The sequence below is a fragment of the Moschus berezovskii genome, chromosome 8 (assembly GCF_049115385.1).
Source record: "Moschus berezovskii isolate FMDL1 chromosome 8, NW_MosBer_1.0, whole genome shotgun sequence".
Lineage (NCBI taxonomy): Eukaryota > Metazoa > Chordata > Mammalia > Artiodactyla > Moschidae > Moschus > Moschus berezovskii.
Window position 1 is genome coordinate 106,143,572 of NC_142467.1, and position 20,268 is coordinate 106,163,839.

Below are 20,268 nucleotides of genomic sequence, written 5' to 3' on the forward strand. Positions count from 1 at the left end.
AATATTGACTCAGTGTTATTAACTGCAGTCCACGTGTGCATTAGGATCCACTCAGCTTTGCACGTGCTGTGAGTTTGGACAGATGCACAAGGTCATGTGTCCACCGTGAGGATCATACAGAGTAGCCACACTACCTAGAAGTCCCTTGTGTTCTGCCTGTTCGTCCCCCTACCTCCCTTCAGCTCCTGGAAACCACTGATCCTGTTACCAATTCCGTGTGTGCATGTGTGTGTGCGCGCACGTGTGCACACACCTAGTCAAATCTGACTCTTTGTGACCCCGGGGACTGTAACGCACAGGCTCCTGTGTCCATGGCCTTCTCCAGGCAAGAATACTGAATCGGGTTGCCATTTCCTGCTCCAGGGAGTCCTCCCGACTGAGGGGTTGAGCCCGCGTCTGTTGTGTCCCCTGCATTGGCAGGTGGCTTCTCTCCCGCTGCACCACCTGGGAAGCCCACTGTCTGCATAGTTTTGCCTTTCCCAGGATGCTGCATGGCTGGAATCATACCATTTGTCGTCTCTTCAGACCGTCTCTTGCCCAGTACTAAATACTGGTCCTAAGGCTCCTCTGCATCTTTTCTCGGTTCGCGACCTCATGTCTCCATGTTGCTGAGTGACAAACCCTGGGTGTGCCACAGTCTGTCCATCTATAGAACCCTAGACCCCCACCCACCCTGAAGCATTGACTCTTGCTTCTAAATAGCCGGAATTCAGTGAAATCCCATCTAGACTGCGCCTGCTGAGTACGTTTCAGTTCCTCTTCCTCTCTGACGATCTCTGAGATCATCAACCAGAAACTAGCTGGGGCTGTCCAGCCGGGCCCCATGCCAGCACACATGGCCTATTTCTGTCTTCTCCTATGCACAAAATGTAAAGATTCCTTGGCATTTTTGTTTGTTTGTTTTTGCGCAACATGTTTTAAAAGCTCCCGAGTGATCTGGCCACAAAATGGACACTTTTCAATACCGTGTTCCCTGCATGCGTTCCCTCCTCTCATCCATTCCTTCTGCAAATACTTCACATGCGGGCGCTGTTCTCGGCACTGGGCTAGGCAGTGACCAAAACCGACACAAAGGCTGCCCACAGGGAGCTGCGGGCTAGTGGCAAGGAGTCAGGCAGAGAGAGAAACAGGGGGTCTCAAGTGTGAGCTATGAGCCAGTAAGAACAAGTAGGCAATCCAATGGTTAAGACTCTGTGCTTCCAGTGGAGGGGGCATGGATTCAATCCTTGGTTGGGAAGCTAAGATCCCACATGCTGCATGGCATAGCCAAAAGCAAACAAACAGAAAGGAACAGAGGGTGAAGAGTGTCAGAAAAAGAAAAACAATATTGTACGTTAGCACGTGTCTATGGAATCTGGAAAGATGGTACTGATGAACCTATTTGCAGGGCAGCAGTGGAGATGCAGACAGAGAACAGACTTGTGGACACATGGCGGGAAGGAGAGGGTGGGACAGATTGGGAGGGTAGCACTGAAACAGGTACATTACCGTATGTAAATAGACAGGCAGTGGGAATTTGCTGCATGATGAAGGGAGCCCAACACGGTGCTCCGTGACTGCCTAGAGGGGTGGGATGAGGAGGGAGGTGGCAGGGAGGTTCGAGAGGAGTGGACACATGTATGCCTGTGGCTGATTCGTGTTGATGGATGGCAGAAACCAGCGCAATATCGTAACGCAGTTATTCTCCAATTAAAAATAGACAAGTTTTTTTAAAAAAAGAACAGTGGTGGGCTCAAGGAAGAATGGGTAGGGAAACAAGGCGAGAAGGTGATGTGAGCCAGGCCTGGAAGGAGAACACAGCCAGAGCAAAGTCCGGGAGGCTTAGACCGTGCCTGGCGTGTGGAAGGAAAGTCAGGGGTCCTGGCAGGCATGGGAAGGGGTCAGAGTGGAGTGAGAAGGGGGAGAGCAGAAGGCAGTGGGGACAGGGAGGTGACAGGTCATTCAAGGCCTTGCAGGGTTGCAGGGTGGGTCCTGTGTGTTATGGAGCTATGGAGGGTATCCTAGCTTCAAAAAAAAATTATTTATTTACGTGGTTGTGCCACTCATGACATGGGCTCCTGGTTCCCTGACCAGGGATCGAACCCAAGGCCCCCGCTTTGGAGGTGCAGCGTCTCAACCACTGGGCCCCACTGTCCTCTCAGCAGTGGCCAGATAAAACGGTGCAGACACTCAGTGATTTTAGAACTGGGGACAGGCACAAGAGAGCAGAGTCAGCATTTCCTGAGTGTGGCGATTTGCCCAGTGGACCATTCACCGCTCCAGAACCGGGCAGGCGGGAAGGCGGGCCACCTCAAGGTGTGATGAGGACACCAGGCCCTGAGGTTCCAGAGCGGCACAGCCAGGGAACAGGATGGACAGCGCAGCTCAGCCTCCTTTCTAGTGAGGAGCATCTCGGGCACCGGAAGGAGGTTCCTAGAGCCGCAGAAGCATCACAGGCCCGTTGGCGGCGAAGAGAGGAATTCCTTCCCTCCAACAGTTCCGGAAGCCTGGAGTCTGAAGCTAGGTGTGGGCAGAGCCTCGCTCCCTCCAGAGGCTCCAGGAAAGGACGCTCCCGGGGCTCCGGGCAGGCGCTCCTGGGCTCGTGACCGCATCGCTGTAATCCTGGTCTCTGTCATCACGCCGCCTTCTCCTCCTCTGAAGACGCCAGTCACTGGGTTTAGGACCGGCCCTGATCCAGGGTGACCTCATCCTAACTAATTACGTCAGCAGAGACCCATTTCCATATAAGGCCATGTTCACAGGTTCTGGTGCCAGGATGATATATACAAGCCTTCTGTGTGGGGACATAAGTCAGTCCATAGCAACGCCCTACCAAGTGACAGCTGACTGTGTCTCATTGCATCTTCCCCAGGGGCCATCCTGGGGACCCCTCCTTCCTCTGCTGGCCTCCATGCTCCTCCCCTGCTGTTGCCCCAGCGGGTTCTGGCCCTTTCTTTGAGGGCTGTTAGTCAGCTCCATGGCGGGTGTCTGCACCTGGTGAGTCAGATGCCTTGCCCGGCTGCGTCCCTCGAGCCTCGAGAGTGTGAGCCGGCAAGGCTGAATTTCTCCAGGGGTTTTAGGAGGGAGGAGCCCATGCCAGCTTCCAAAACAGGCTTGAGCCAAAGGCACGTCATGGCCGTAAATGTGCTTCCTGAGGCGACCGTTTGGAAAGGGAGGAGGTGGTTTTAGTTTCGAGCCGGACTGTGCAGCCAGAGGACCGCTGACTTCTGGGGCCAGGTCACTCTGGGCTGAGAGCCATCCTGTGCATTGCAGGGTGCTGAGCTGCACCCCTGGCCTTCAGCCACCTGATGCCAATAGCACCCCATCCCCCCAGTGGCGACAACCACAAAATGTCCCCAGACATCACCAAGTGTCTCCTGGGAGCCGAGTCTCCTCTGAGTGAGAATAGCTGCCTTAGTCACAGCTGGTGGACCCATGAGACCCATGAGACCGTTCAAGTGTTGATGGCTTAGAATTGTCCATAAGTCCGTCCCAGCCATTCTGGGCTAACTTGAGAGGCACTTTTTTTTTCTAATACAGTATTTGATGTGCAGTTTTCCTTCTTTGTTTTTGGCCATGCTTGGTCTCTGTTGCTGCTCAGGCTTTTGTCTAGCTGTGGCGCGCAGGCTTCTCACTGCAGTGGCTTCTTTGCTTGCGGAGCTAGGGCTCTGGGATGCAGGGGCTTCAGCAGTCGTGGCACTTGGGCTCAGCAGTTGTGGCTCTCAGGCTCTTGAGCCCAGTTTCAGTAGCTGTGGCACGCAGGTTTAGTTGCTCCAAGGCATGTGAAATCCTCGCAGATCAGGGGTTGAACCCATGTTTCCTGCCTCGGCAGGCAGATTCTCTACCACTGAGCCACAAGGGAAACCTGAGAGTTACTTGCTAATAACAGGAATAATTAGCTGTCAAGCCGTCAGGCCCACGGGGTGTCAGGCTTCAGGTGCCACAGTTGTCATCACCTCTCTGAGGACTCACAGCAGCTCTGCTCCTTTTAAAGACCAGAAAACAGAGCCCCAGGGAGGCGTGCTGGTGTGTAAATGTCCTGGGGCTGCCATTCCAGGGCACTATACACAGGGCAGAGTTGGAGGTGGGGCTCTTGAAACAACAGGAATGTATTTTCTCGCATTTCTCAGGGCTCGACGTCTGAAATCAAGGTCTGGACAGGGTGGGCTGCTCCTGAAGTCCCCCATGGAGAGTCCTTCCCACCTCTCTGTCCTGGTTTCTGGTGGCCGCCTTTCTGGCGTTCTTTGGCTTGTGGCCACATCACTCCAGGTGCTGCCTCTGTTCCCATATGGCCTCCTCCCCATCTGTCTATCTTGAATCTCCTTTCTCTCTCTCTCTCGTTTTTTTTTTGTTGTTGTTGTTAACAAATAAGTATTAATTTTATTTATTTATTTTAATCTTTTTAATTTAACCGTGTAAGGTTTTCAGTTAGAGGGTAATTACTTTACAGTACTGTGATGGTTTCTGCCGTACATCAACATGAATCAGCTATAGGTTTGCGTCTGTCCCCTCCCCATCCCAGCCCTCTCGGTTGTCGCAGAGGCTCCCTGTGTCTGGGCTCCCTGTGTCACACAGCAAGCTCCCACTGGCTGTCTGCTTTACATGTGGTAGTGTGTGTGTTTCCATGATGCTCTCAAGTCCTCCTGCCCGCTCCTTCCCCCGCTGTGTCCACAAGTCTGTTCTCTATGTCTGCATCTCCTATGCTGCCCTGCAAGTAGGGTCATCAGAACTCTCTCTCTAGATTCCATACATATGCATCAATATACGATATTTGTGTTTCTCTTCCTGACTTACTTCACTCTGTTTAATAGGCACTAGGTTCATCCACCTCATTGGAACTGACTCAGATACATTGGTTTTTATAGCCAGGTGATACTCTGTTGTATGTCTGTCCCGCAGCTTCCCAAACTGCGGAATGCTGCATGTATTTACATGTCATCCTTGCGCAGGAGCCGTGCTGACCTCTGCGCTGTCACAGTTGTAGTACATGAGATGCCGAAGCAGGCTCTCTCCTTTCTCTGTCTCACTGGAGTTTAATCCATGACGATCTCACCTCCAGATCCTTCCCTTAATTCCATCTGCTGTTTGGTTGCTCAGTCTTTTGTCCATCTCTCGTACCCACACAGACTGTAGCCCTCGAGGCTTCTCTGTCCATGGCATTCTCCAGGCAAGAACACTGGAGTGGGTTGCCATGCCCTTCTCCAGGGTGTCTTCCTGACCCAGGGATTGAACCTATGTCTCCTGCATTGGCAGGTGGATTCTTTACCACTGGGCTACCAGGGAAGCCCATTAATTTCATCTGCAGAGACCATTTCCAAAGAAGGTCCCATTCCCAGGCTCCAGGGATAAGGAGTTGGGCATATCTTTCTGAGGGATGCGAGTCCACCCAGTACAGTCTGGGTGCCCCAAGCCACACCGCAGGCAGCCACAGCCGGACCACGCTTAACACCCAGCCTGAGCCTGGGTACCCCTCTGCATCTTCGTGAAAAAGATTTCCTCTCTCAGCTTGGCTGGGGCCACAGAAAGCCGACTGGGACTTTTTCTCAGCTCCCTGAAAGGAGAAGTTGAGTTGTTTTGAGGTTTGGGTGTCGCCAGGCGCCCCTCCAGGCGCGGGCTGCAAACTTGCTCTGCAATTCTGACCAGAAAACAGGAAGGGGGCACTGTGGAAAGCCGGTTCCAATCAGCTGATCTGACTCCCCACCACAGTTAACTGTTACTGTCACCATTTCACACGGTGTCACTCAGCTGCCCTGCAGCCGCCCCATGAACCGCCCCCGGAAACACGGCATTCACGCAGGGCCATTGTTCCAGCTCAGAAACACTGAAGGTGCAGAAGGCAGGCTAGCCGGGCCGGGCAGTCAGGGACCCGTGTCCCATGCCATATGCCCTCTAAGAACCTGGTGACTCTGTGATGCAGCCCTGGCACTGGCCACAGGTCTGGCCGCACAGCCCACCTGGGATGTGCCCCTCTGCCTTGGCATCAGGGCTGCAGGTGGGGGCGGTGCTTAGGCTCGGGTTCTCTCTGTCCTTACTGAACTGTAACACTTGCCACTAATACTCGCCAACGCGCACGGGGTTTTAATTTCGAAAGCAGAAATGAAACGAGGATCCTTGCTGGCTGGACTCTTTTCCCAAACGGCCAGAAGCTGGGGTTTCAGTGCCTCCATGTAGCCACTGTGGCCTGGCCCACACAGAGAGGGAAGGCTGGGAGATGGTCCCCCTAGCTGTTGGGTACACCTGCGGGAGGCCAGTGACAGGACAGTGGGGCTCTCGGAGCTTTCTGCTGCCCCTGACCGCCCCCCCTGGGACCCTAAAAGAGCATGTTCTGGGACTGTGCCAGCCTGGGTCCTGAGCACCAGCCCCCACTGAGAGCCCCACAGACCCAAAATCACCTGACCCCAGACTCCTCCAGCCTCCTTCCTACCCACCCATCAGCCACTGCTGGTCTGTCCCCTGGCAGCACCTGCCAGCTACCTGGGCATGTCATCCTGAATCAACTTGCCACCATCATTCACCTGGACCTATCCTCATAGGGACACCTGCACAAACCATGTCCTTTCCCCGCACAGGGCAAGGATGGGCCAGTTCTTGCCCATCACTGGGGGCACATGGGCAGAGCCACTCAGCTGGAATGACAGAAGGTTCCAGAGCCAAGGGTGTGCCTCGGTGCTTAGGTTTTTCTGTTTAAGAGCTTTGTTAGGATATAATTCACCCATTTTCAATAAACAATTCAGTGTTTTTTAGCATATTCCCAATGTTGTGCCACCTTCACCTCTAGTACCGGAACATTTCTGTCACCTCAGAGGAAACCCCATCAGCAGTCACTCCCCATTCCCCCTCCTCCAGCCCCTGACAACCACTGATCTGCCTTCTGGCTCTGCAAGTTTGCCTGTTCTGGGCGTTTCTGGACGTTTCATGGGGTCATACAAGTTGTGGTCTTTGTGTCTGATCCCTTGCCCTCAGCTTGGTTTTTTCCAGGTTTATCTGTGCTTCGCTGGTGGCTCCGATGGTAAAGAATCCACCTGCAGTGCGGGAGACGCGGGTTCAATCCCTGGGTCAGAAAGATCCCCTGAAGGAGGGCACTCCAGTATTCTTGCCTGGAGAATCCCATGGACAGAAGAGCCTGGTGGCCTGAAGTCCTGGGGGTCACAGAGAGTCAGACATGACTGAGCGATAAGTACACATGTCCGTGCTGTAGTGTGTGTCAGTGCTCCATTCCTTTCTCTGGCTGAGTAATAGTCTGCTCTACAGATAGGACCACGTTTTGTTTATCTTTCACCAGCTCTCTTAGCATTTCACTCCTTTGTCTGGCTGACTCTGCAGTTGAGTTTTCTCTTGGGCCCTGGGTCCCCTCCCTGCCCCAGCCAGGCCAGCATCCCCCTCCACCCATAACAGGAGGGTAGAGGGTACCAGGCAGACATGGAGGTGATCCCACTGGAGACTCAGGGTTGACTGAGCCAAGCCCGGGAGGAGAGCGGAGCCCTGGGCAGCAGCCTGCTCCAGGTATGCAGGCCTCAGGGGCATGCCGAGGGCTGGATGGGTGCCAGCAGACACACCTAGGACTGTCCATCTGTGTCACCCATCTGCATGGGCCTGCCACATCTGCTAAGAGCCTGGTGGCCAGAAGGCATCTGGCATATGGGAGCAGTGGGGAGCGAATGTGTGGGGTAGGCCACCAGGGGCCTTGGAAAGCAGGCCAGGGTTCTTGAGCCGAGGCATCCGATCAAAGTAGACAGCCCAAAGGGAGGCAGAGGCGGGGTTGGAGATGGCTGTGTGTGCTACCTGTGGCTTCTCCCAGGATGCTGGTGAGGACTGTGGTCTGGGGGGCGGGCTTCAGCCAAGGGATGTGCCAGGAGCACAGAGCCCCCTGGACCCCAGCGCTTGTCGGGCCTTAGAGGTTGTCCAGTCATGTGGGGGCCTGCAGCAAGCTGGGGCACCTCCTGGTCTTGCTTGTTAGCTAGGGGAGGAGGTGAGTTTGCCAGGAAGATTGAATGTTGAGAAAGGGGCATGTGGCCACAGACAGGTCTCTGGGGACCATTCTGGGGGCATGGGCCACAGCATAAACGACATGCAGGATCGGGACAGAAGGAGCGAAATCACTAGTGTCGTGCGCTGCACACCCTCCCCCGCAAACTCACAGAGGGGCTGGGGCACTCAGAGCACAAGGGGTGTCAGGGCTGGGAGCCTTTATCCGGTGCGTGTCTGTCTGTCTCCAGAATCATAGGAACTCAGAGGCCAGATTGTGTCTCCTGTACGTGAATACAAAGGCATTTGGGGGTGTTTCCGTGATCTGCTGATGGGGAGCGTCAGGTGTCAGCAGGCAGCTAACTGGGTGGGGAGGTGGTGGAATTAGGCTTGGGAGAGTCTAGGGCAGCAACCTGGGGCACTCCAGGGCAAGATGTGCCGGCCAGACGTCCCCTGTCCCCAGCCAGTAGTCAAGCTCGGCTGGCCTTGAGGCTCGGTGGCTAGAACGTCAGCAGCGTGAACATCAGGGTCAGCGATCCACATGGGGGAAGAAGGGGAGTGAGAGCCAGGCCAGGGTGGACTCCCGGGAAGGTGGATGTGACAAGGAGACAGGCAGGGGCGGGGGCGAGGGGTGCCGTGGGGCCAGGAGGCTGAGCCACTTGAGAGCCTGCGAGGGAGGCCCCGGCAGGGTGGCCCCTGGGAGCGGGCAATAGAACATCTGGCAGCTTCTGTCCCCCTGCGTGGCCTCCCCAGGATATTGAAAGAAGTCACTGGGGGGCCCTAGGTTGGCAGAGCGGGCTGAGGGAGAGCAGGAGCGGAAGCCACAACCCAGGGTCAGGGGGACGGCAGCAGGGCCTGTCCCACGGGGTATGAGAGGGTGAAGGAGGCCTCGTGCGGGATCAGCCTCACGCCTCACAGGTGGAAACACCTGGGGACCTAGGCTGCACTCCTGCACCGTTGACACCGGGGATAGGGAACGTCTCTGTCAGCTGTTGAGCAGCATCCCAGGCCTCCACCCACCAGATGCCAGTGGCACCCCCTCCCTCGGTCAGGACGGTCATAAACGTCCCCAGACATCACCAAGCATCCCGAGGGGCAGAATCTCCCCAGTTGAGAAGTTCTAGGCCGACTGCAGGCAAAGATTGATTTCAGCATTAACAGATATCTGGTGCCCAGATGGGTTGAGTTTTGGGGGGGGCTCCGTGACATCATGCCGGTGTGGTTACATGTCACCCCAGCTCTGTTCAGTTCTATCTCATCAGCTCAGCGTGGGGCGGGTGGCTGGAAGGGATGCTGTTTCTGGCTGGCGATCTGCTTCGTTCCTGGGAACGGGCGGCTGGTGCTGTTTCCCGCCCTGTGGCCAGCCACAACCAGGAGAACTGCCCACCCATCACCAGATACCTTGTTTCTTTTTTTTGGCCACAGTGGGTCTTCATTGCTGCATGCGCACAGGCTTTCTCTCGCTGTGGCAGATGGGGGCTGCTGTCTAGTTGCCGCACACGGGCCTCTCACTGCTGCGGCTTCTCTTGTTGCAGAGCATGTGCTCAGAAGCTTAGTTGCTTCGAGGCATGTGGGATCTTCCCAGACCAGGAATCGAACCCACGTCTCCTGCATTTGCAGGCTGATGCTAAACCACTGGACCCCCAGGGAAGTCCCTCCTCCCATCTTCCTCACCAGTGGCAAAGCTCATTCAGATACGAGGGTTGGGTTTTCCATCCAAGTTTGTGCTTAGGGCAAAGTCTTCAAATGTTATTTGAAAAGCTGCTCGTCAATGCAAAAAAAAAAAAAAATGCAGTCAGCCATGTGGTGACCCCCCCAGAGCTGAGAAGTCACATGCTCCCCGCAGGCTTTCTTTCAGGCAAATGTCGTGAAAGAACTTCAGCAGATTTCTGGTGCATTTCATGCTGGTTTCTCAGCACTAGATTTTTGTCACCCCCTCCCATCCCTGTCCTCCTGGGGGTAACTTTCTGAACCTCACGCTAGGCACTGACTGTGGTTCACGTCTTCTTTAAGCAACTCCCCAACAGGAAGCAAACCAAGACTGCCATGGTGGTTTTCGCTGCCGGAGAGCACGCAAGGTTATCTGCACCGCCGCGTCCCCACCACCTCCACCTTGGCAGAATTGTGACGTGTTTTATTGTAGCTTTTGGTTTCACCTCATGTACTTGGCTTTTTTCATATATTGCTCCACTTTTTTAGTATCATTTTCCTTATCTGAGGTATAATTTCTTTTTGTGTGTACCAGGGCTTGGCAGACTAGAGCCACAGGTCAAATCTGCCTGCTTCTACACGTAAAGTGTTCTTGGCACACCTGTGCCTGCTCGTGTATGTATCATCCGTGGCTCCTCTCAAAGGAGTTCTGACACAGACATCATGCTCCCCTGATGATGGCCATTGAACATCTGACCTTTTACAGGAACAGTTAGCTGACCCCTCACACTTTGTGCACATGGAACATTCTAGAACATTCCAGTTACTTTCTCTATGCACACATCTGACTTCTGCTGTGTTCTCCCTTCCAGACATAAGGAAGCCAAGTTCCCACCCTGGTTCCACATGATCCCTGTTACCCAACTGAAATCTTCCTGCATTGGTCTGTGCCACATATATATTCATATATCCACTAGTGTACATCTACCCACAGAGGAGTGTGTAAGCCGTCTCTGAGGGGTCAGAAAGGAAGGGCTTGCATGTAGATGTCCCAGAAGTTCGTCTGATAAGTTCACCTTTCAGCTCTCACTCTCCTTCTCCAGTGCTGTCTGTCCCACAGGCAGCTGGGCTCACTTGTGCGGCCAGGGTGTTTGACGTCTGGCTGACCATGGTGGGGGCCATGTGGGGCCCCCCTCCCGGTCTTGCATTTCACAGAGGGGCCCTCGGAGGGTTTCCAGCCACACTCTGGGCCCTGAGGCCACCTGCATCCTGCCTGCAGGGCAACACAATCTGCCAGGCCCAGTGGGATGAAAACAGCAAGCAAGACCCCAGTGCCTCCCAGCCCTGCCCTTCTCCCCAACCAGCCCCCGGACCCTCCACGAGCTGCTGGGAGAGCCAGCGTGAGCTCACTGAGGCTGGTGGGCCAGGCCAGGGGTGCACGCTGAGGGCCACAGCATCCCTGGAGGAAGCTAGCATCGGGGTGCCGGGTGTGTACCCAGAAGGAGGCCCTGGAGCTCACGGCATGCGGATAGTTCAGCCAGAGAAATGAGCCTGGGGATAAGCGTCTCGTAGCCCGGGTTTGGGGGTGCTGTGTTCCCACCCTGGTGCTTAGTGCATATCAGCCGGCATGGGTGTTCCCAGCTCACCACAAGGATGTCACAAGATGTGGAAAATGGCGGGAGCCGCATTAAGGAACCACTTGATTGGAAGGAGGCAACCAAGGCAGAGTGACAGCCTGCAGACTGCCCAACTGAGAAGGAAGGCCACACCAGAGCAGGAGGGGGTACAGAAAGATGAGGGGTTGTCTTTGGGGGTGTGGAGAGGATCAGGGTGCCCTACAGCTGTGATTGCCTATACCTTTTTTGTCAGGGGGCCCCTGCAAGTGTTAGGGAGGGGACAGCCACCTGGAAGACATAGTCCACAGGCACTCTCTGCCCCTCCCATGCCTCACAGACCTGCAAGGCTCCCTCTCTGGCTTGCTGCCTAAGAGTGCAGAGCCCTGACGCCTTGCAGTCATCTGAGGCTATTTTAGACCAAAGTGAAAGTTATATTTTGGGAAATATTGCGTCTAAGAGAAGAGTGAAATTATGGGTGTATTTTAAGCACCCAGAAAGACCTCCTTGGAATTTGCAAAAAGAGTTGATTAAAAGGCAAAGCATAGCTCCGGGCCCGGGACACCCCTGCCACAGCCACCGCCCTTTCCGAACATTCTGGGCACTTTACTATGCCAGGGCTGGTGGAGTGGGGCCGGGGGGCGCGGTGAGAGTGCCTGTCCACCATCCATCAGCCCATCAGCTGCATCTGCCTCGCTCTTTGGGGCGGGGATGTGGCCAGGCATCAGGCAGCCATGGGGCCTGGCAGCCGGTTTGTTTCCTGGTGATTGTCCAGGATGGAGCAGCTTCAGGGCCCCGTCCCGCATCACCGGGGGGGTCTCCCTCTGGAGTTTGCCTCTGTGCCGTTCAGCCACTGCCGGCCGCAGCCAGCTCCAAGGCCGGGCCCAGCAACACCTCAGCTACCTGAGGCCCTCGGAAGTGACCTGTCTTTTGGAAAGGCCAGGAGGTCAAACTTAAGGCTCTCAGTCCACCACCCAGCCACTGATCAGTCCTCTGACCCCAGCTCGTAACTGTTGACCGGCTCCTCCTAGGTGGAGGGGGAAATGGCCACCCCCTGGAAACGATCAGGTGCCTGGGCCCAAAGTCTTCCCTGGTGTGAGCTGTCAGGAAATGTTCAATGTAATCCTCACCCGTTTACGGGAGAGTAAGTCACAGCCACCTATGAGAATTTACAAGGTTCCACTTAGCCCTTCCTGAGGGTCCAGGGATCTCTAGGACAGCCAATTTTTTTTAATTGAAATTTGCCTCGTGGCTCAGATGGTATAAAGATTCTGCCTGCAATGCAGGAGACCTGGATTTAAACTCTGGGTCGAGAAGATCCCCTGGAGAGGGGAATTGCAGCCCACTTTAGTATTCTCGCCTGGAGAATCCCATGGACAGAGGAGCCTGGCAGGCCAAGTCCGTGGGGTCACAGTCAGACACGACTGAGTGACTAACACGTTCACTTCCTTCCATAGTTAATTTACAGCGTCGTGCCAGTCTCTGCTGGTGCAGAAAAGTGACTCAGTTGTACATATATAGACATTTTTTTAATTGAAGGATAATTACCTTACAGAATTTTGTTGTCTTCTGCCAAACATCAACAAGAATCAGCCACAGGTACACATATGTCCCTCCCTCTTCAACCTCCCCCCATCTCCCTTCCCATCCCACCCCTCTAGGTTGATACAGAGCCCCTGTTTGATTTCCCTGAGTCACACAGCAAATTCCCATCGGCTATCTATTTTACATATGGTAACGTAAGTTTCCGTGTTACTCTCTCCAGACATCTTACCCTCTCCTTTCCTTTTTTAAAAAATTAATTTTCGGTTGCACTGGGTCTTCATTGCCGCACTCACACTTTCTCTAGTCGTAGCGAGTGGAAGCTACTCTTCGTTGGGAGTGTGGGCTCAGTGGTGGCTGCGCATTGGCTTAATTTTTAATATTCTTTTCCATTACGGTTCATCACAGGCTGTGGAATATGGTTCCCTGTGCTTTACACTGGGACCTGTTGTTCATCTGTTGTATGTATAATAGTTTATATCCGCTAATTCCAAGCTCCCAGTCCTGCCCTCCCCTACCCCACACCCCCCTGGCAAGCACAAGTCTGTTCCCTGTGTCTGTGAATCTGTTTCCGTTTTGCAGATAGATTCACTGGTGATTCCACGTGTCAGTGGCATCGTATGGTATTTGTCTTTCCCTCTTTGGCTGCCTTCATTTAGTGTGATCAGCTCTAGTTGCGTCCATGTTGCTGCAAATGGCATTCAGTGTTTGCTTTTGTGGCTGAGCAGTATTCCATGGTATGCATGTACCGCATCTTCTTTACCCGTTCTTCTGTCGATGGACATGTAGGTTGTTTCCACGTCTTGGCTGTTGTGAATAGTGCTGCTATGAACATAGGGGTGCATGTATCTTTTAGAATGAGAGTTTTGTCCAGGGATACGCAGAGCAGCCAGTTTTTAAATTTCTTAGCAGAGTGTAGGCTCATTTCTCAGCCAAGGGTGATTCTACCACCAGGGGACTTTTGGAAACATCTGGAGATTCTTTTTCTTTAATATTTATGTATTTGGCCGCGTCGAGTCTCGGTTTTGCCACACGCGATCAGTTGCTCCTCTCATGTGGGATCTTAGCTCCCTGACCAGGGATCGAACCTGAGTTTCCCACATTGCAAGGCAGAGTCTTGACCACTGGATCGCCAGGGAAGTCCCTGGAGATGTTCTTTTGTTGACCAAGGGTGCTGCTGAACACCCTACGATTCACAGAACAGCCCTTCTGCAAAGAATGATATGTTCTCAAAAGCCTGTATCAGCCGAGGCCAAGACACGTGCTCTAGTTTAGGGGCCTTTAGGATGTGCAGTTGAAACTCAGGCCTGGGGTTCTGGACGGGGTCTTTTAGGGGGCCGTGTGGATCCAGGAGCCACTGCCTGCACAGAGCTGCTTGATGGAGGTATCAGTGTTGGGGGCGGGGGAGGGGGGAGAGAAGGTGACAACGACACGCAGGCCTGGAGGAGCGTCTCCAGTTCTACCAAAGTGCCTGGACCAGTTCTTCCCCCTCATCACGTGACTGCACCCCTCCCCGCAGAATTAACCACCTCCAGGTCCTCTGGGCAGAGCTGACTCTGCCGGGAAGCCCAACTCAGCTGCATAGATGTGATGTGACCTACAGCACGCCGACCTCTCCACTCTGCCTGCTGCTTTCCTCTGCCCCAGGACCTTTGCACATGCTGTACCCTCCTGCACCATCATCTAGCTAGGTCCGCCCCCGAGGCTTCCTGGGAGAGGCAGAGGAGAGCTCCAGAAGGTCCCAAGGCCAGCAGGGTCCTAGCACAGCACCAACAGAGTGTGACTCCCAGCCCCACAGCCTGAGGCTCCGAGAGGCCCTCCGTGCTCAGGGCCCATTCATTTCCTGCAGCAGCTTGTGTAACCCAGCAGCCCCAGATTTCAGCTGTGGCAGAGCAGGGAGGAAGTACTCACGGCGATGCGGTCATGGCGGTGCTGAGGCTGCGGGGACACCTCATGGGGATCCAAGCCCTCCTGTGCATGGGTGGCCTTCAATGCCCGTTCCAGAGCTGCCCCCTAAAGAAGATGGGAGGGACTTCACTGGTGGCCCAGTGGTTAAGAACCTGCATTCTTAACCCACGTTAAGTTTCCATCCCTGGTCAGGGAACTAAAATCCCATGTGCCGCAGAGTAGCTGAGCTCGCACACCATAACTACAAGCCAGTGAAGCCAAATAAATATTTGGAAAAAATTTAAAAAGATGGGAGACACTGGGGAGAGGCCCCCATTAGAGAGGCGAAGGCTGGAGCAGGCCTGTGATGAAAGATCAAAGGGAGGATTGCACCAATCCAAAAAAGAGGTAGAAACACTTCACCCCTGAGCCCAGGGGACACCGCAGGGCCTTGGTTGTAGTGGTCATCCTGGACTCAGGCTGGCACCAGCCGTGGCTCCCCCAGACCCAAGGAAGACGGAGAGACCCCCCAAGGCAGGCCTGGCTGTTACTCCCACTGCCCCTTTCCAAAGCAGAGTGGACACAATGGAGATTACCGGCCGTAAAGAGGAATGCCAGCTCAATGCACGTGAGCTTGAGCAAGCTCCAGGAGATGGCGAAGAACAGGGAAGCGTGGTATGCTGCGGTCCTCGGGGTTGCAAAGAGTCGGACGCGACTGAGCGACTGAACAGCAACCACCCCTCAAGAGCAGTGAGAGCCTGACGCACACAGTGCGGATGAACGTCGAAAGTGCCGTGCTGAGCGAGAGAAGCCTGACACGCGGGGCCGCGCGCTTCTGACCCCACCAACATGAGGTGTCTGCAGCGGGCAGGGCCAAGCAGCCAGAGCAGACTGGTGGTCTCCAGGGCCGGGGGAGTGGGAGTGGGGAGTGACTGCTTGTGGGCACAAGGTTTCCTTTGGGGTCATGAAATGTTCTGGAACTCAATAGAGGTGGCGGCTGCCCAACATAGCAAACCTGCCAAATGCCACCAAATAGTACGTGAAAATGGTGAATTTTAGCACAATTAAAACCCTGAATATTCATTGGAAGGACTGAAGCTTAAGTACTTTGGCCACCTTATGTGAAGAGCCGACTCACTGGAAAAGACCCTGCTGCTGGGAAAGATTGAGGGCAGGAGGAGAAGAGGGTGACAGGATGGGATGGTCAGATGGCATCACTGATTCAATGGCCATGGGTTTGAGCAGACTCCAGGAGATGGTGATGGACAGGGAAAGCTGGTGGGCTACAGTCCATGGGGTCTCAAAGAGTTGGACACGACTGAGCGACAACATACACATCTGGAATGCTCCCCATCAGCTCCCACCACGGGCTTCCGGTGGCTCAGTGGTAAGGAATCCGTCTGCCAATGCAGGAAACGCGGGAGGCACAGGTTCACTCCCTAGGTTGGGAAGACTCCCTGGAAAAGGAAATGGCAGCCCACTCCAGTATTCTCACCTGGGAAATCCCATGGACAGAGGAGCCTGGCGGGCTACAATCCACGGGGTCACAAGAGTCGGACACAACTGAGCAACTAATCAACAACAGGTCCCGCCACATCAGCCCCTTGGATTCGTTCCCATCCATCTCGCAGTTAGCAGGCACAAGTGCAGCCATCCAGAGCCGATCCTGTTGGCTCTGGCCTCTGGGGTGGCCCCCAGTGCCCCCAAGCTCCATCTCTCGGAGCCCCAAGCAAGCCCCCAATCCAGCAACAGGACACAGCACGGGCTTGAGGTTAGACCTGAGCCCCTTTAGGTAAAATTTCTCCAGCAAGTGTGGAAAGTGCTCCAAGATGTTTCATCCAGCCACTTATCTTGAATGTCACCATTTCCACCCAGAGAATATTTCATTTCGATATGAATTGGCGAAATCCTCCCCCAAGACTGAAAGATAATAAAATTGGGTAGAGCATGTTCGCAGTGGCTGTTCCTGTGGACTGTCTCCTGGATTCAGCAGTTTACACTTAAGCCCTGGCACAGTAGTTTCCCCCAGGGGTCTGTAAACTGGTTCCGTAAAGGGCCACATTAATTAGCATTTCCAGATTTCACAGCCGCTCAGTCTGTATCACAACTACTTAGCTTGCAGCTACCCACCTTGCATCATTTACATCACAGACAGGATGTAAATGAACAGTGGGGCCGTTTATCAATAAAACGTCATTTACAAAAACAGGTGATGGGAGAGAAGCATCAAAGACACCCAGATTGGGGGCTTCCCCAGTGGTCCAGTGGCTAAGACTCCAGGCTGCGAATGCAGGGGGCCTTTGTTCAGTCCCTGGTTGGGGGACTAAAGATCCCACATACCACAAGAAGATCTGGTGCAGCCAAATAAAATAAACACTTTTTTAAAAAAAAAAAAAACAGATACCCAGATTGAAGGACATCCTAAAATATACTCATCCCATCCTCCGTAAGACTGTTAAGGTCTCAAAAATAAGCCTGAGATACTTGATGTGGGGGGACTGAATGTAACATGACGAAAATGAGAAACGCTCGGTCATGTCCAACTCCTTGTGATCCCGTGGACTATACAGTCCATGGAATTCTCCCGGCCAAAATAGTGGAGTGGGTAGCCACTTCCTTCTCCAGGGGATCTTCCCAAGCCAGGGACTGGACCCAGGTCTCCCACTTTGTGGGCAGATTCTTTACCAACAGAACTACCAGGGAAGCCATGTAACATGTGATACTGGGATAGAAAACAGCACTGGGGGGAAATGAAGACATCTGAATGAATGCAAGCTTAGGTTCGTAATAATGCATCAGTCAGTATCGGCTGCCCTGGTGGCTGAGCTTTAAAGAACCTGCCTGCAATTCAGGAGATGCAGGAGACCCGAGTTCAATCCCTGGGTTGGGAAGATCCCATTTCCCATCTTCCCACTCCAGTATTCTTGCCTGGAGAATCCCATGGACAGAGGAGCCTGGTGGGCTACAGTCCCTGGGGTCACAAAGAGTCAGACACAACTGAGCTCACACTCAGGATCAGTCAGTATTGGTTTGTTCACTTTTTATGACAAATGTGCCATCATAATATTGACAGTAGGAGAAACTGAGTGTGGGGCACTTGGGAATCCTCTGTGGTATTCTTAGAACTTACTAGTAAATCTAAAGCTATTTTAAAATTAAAAGGTTTTTAGAGAAAAAGAAGGATGTCGAACCAGACTTGGCCTGTGTGTGTGGAGGGAAGGGGGTCTGTAGACTATCCCCCACAGGCCAGATCTGTCACACAGACAGGCTACCGCCGTGTCCATGAGATATGCAGAGCACATCTCAGGTGAGACCCTCGCGCGGTGAACTCCAGCCTGACGCGTCTCCGCCCTCTCGCGCTTCCCCATTCCTGTCGGCTGAACCACCATCAGTGGTCTTTGGTGCCTTCCTCTGTGGCCTGCGTGCTCGCTGTCACCATATCCTGTCGTCTCTTCCTCTGAAATGTTTCCTGCCAGTGCCCAGGCTCTGGCCGGTGGCCCCGCAGGTGTGTGCAGGTGACAGTGTCCAGCAGTCAGGGTGGTGTCCGGGGTACCAGCTTCCCAAAGGGCCCACGTCACAACGGGCCAAGCTGCTGAACTCAGTTTCCTAAACAGCGCCTCACCTTCCAGGGCTGTGAGGAGTCAAAGCTGGAAGGCGGCTCTGGATAGTGATTCTTTTTCCTCCTGCACGTGTTCTGCACCCCCCCGGGGGCCTGGTTTCTGCTCACTTTCCCTCCACCTTGCTGTGCCTGGCTGAACAAGGCTACCAAGTGGAGGCACGCTGGGAACTGGACCCGTCTGGGGTTGGGGTGCAGGAAGGGAGAGGCTGCTCTCAGTGAAACCCTGGACTATGAAGGTTTCCCATCTCTCGGGGCTAAGCACTAGGAAAGCAATCTGATTTAAGTATGCATGCTGAGTTGCTTCAGTTGTGTCTGACTCTTCGCGACACTATAGACTGTAGCCTGTCAGGCTCCTCTGTCCATGGCATTCTCCAGGCAAGAATACTGAAGTGGGTCGCCATTTCCTTCTTCAGGGGATCTTCCTGACACAGGGATCGAACCTGAGTCTTCTGTGTCTCCTGCATTGCAGGCAGATTCTTTACCACTGAGCCACGGGGGAGCCCCCTGATTAAGTATACTGAGCACAAAGCTGTTTGCTCTGTCCTGCTTCTAATTATCGAGACCCTTACTCTGGATGTTCAGGAAAGAGGGAAGGGTGTAAGTAAGTGTCCTCTTGCTTTATTTCTCCCTAGAGAGCCTTCACTCTCATAGTAAACCCTAGAGCAGTAGTTCTCACCCTTCCAGGGATCAGAACACCCTCAGGCTCTGGTTTAAAAATTTAGATTCCCTAGCCTTTCCAGAATTCCTGCAGGTCTGGAATGGGCCCACATCTGCATCTTTAACAAGTCCCTACAGCCCACACTTGGATTCTCCACTTTTCCTCTCCCTTATCGCAACCTACCAGAGCGGCATGGTAGAGGTGACTCATGCGGAAATGCAGAGGAATCTCGACAGTTCTCTCTTTCCTCCCTGTTATAAGAGGGGGGAGCCCTAGGAAGACAGCTTTGCTCACCCCAGGTATGGAAGGTGGACCCAAGGGTAGCCAGCGGGGGCTGGGGGGAGGGTCCCCAAGGGTTTGGAGAGAAGCTATAGGGCCTGTAGGGAGAGTGGAGGGATGCTCTCAGACTTTAGTCTCTCCCTCCAGCCCAGCCCTGGGAGCTGACCTTTCCTCACAAGGGCAAATGCTTAGTTTAGCTGCATGGAATGTATTAAGAGAGTCCTTACTGCTCTCAGCAGCAGAACCATGCAGCTTGAGATTTGTGAAAATGTTAATTGCTTGGTCATGTCCAACTCTTTGTGACCCCATGGACTGTAGCCCGCCAGGCTCCTCTGTCCATAGAATTCTCCAGGGGAGAACACTGGAGTGGGTTGCCATTTCCTTCTCCAGGGGATCTTCCAGACCCAGGGATCAAACCCAGGTCTTCCGCATTGCAGGCAGATTCTTTACCATCAGAGCCACTAGGGAAGTCCTAATTTGTACAGAAATTCATACAGGGAAGCAAAGGAAATTTGCCGTTTCCTTTCCCCCTGGAATAGGAAATGGCAACCCACTCCAGTATTCTCACCTGAGATATCCCGTGGACAGAGGAGCCTGGCAGGCTACAATCCGTGGGGTTGCAAAAGACTTGGACATAGCTGAGTGACTAGCACACACACACAGGGAAACAAACATCATCCTAAAAGGAAACCTTCCATAGTGAGCCACCGCCCACTTACAGAACAAGCCCTCCACTCATACCTCCCCCCGCTCAGCTCAGCCTGAGTATGACTCCTTCCAGCCCACCAGGCCTGGTGGGTCCTCTTTCCCAGATCATCCCGCCACACAAATACAAAATAAATCAGTTGCAAAGTGAGGTTGAAAAATCTTGCAAAAGGTGCATGCTTACAGGAAGTCATCAAAAGTGACCCGGAGAATTGCTCTGACCTCCAGTTACTCGGCCACAGCCGTGAGCAGCAGCTGGGAAACAGAGCTAAGGATGGAAGCCTGAGCTTCCAGAGGGAATGAGTCCATCGTGTTGCCAACTTTACATAGGTGCACTCTGCCTACAGGGAGTTTTCAGCTGGGGTCACCAG

General features: G+C 53.8%; 1 protein-coding gene and 1 non-coding gene across 10 annotated transcripts in view; one reads left to right on the forward strand and one right to left on the reverse strand.

Annotated features, from left to right (window-relative positions):
* Positions 1-20,268, forward strand: part of MYO9B (myosin IXB) — a 108,351-nt gene that overhangs the window by 21,003 nt on the left and 67,080 nt on the right. The window lies entirely within an intron of this gene.
* Positions 4,884-4,987, reverse strand: LOC148777180 (U6 spliceosomal RNA). Its single transcript, XR_016038142.1, has one exon. It is a non-coding gene; the product is annotated as a U6 spliceosomal RNA (small nuclear RNA).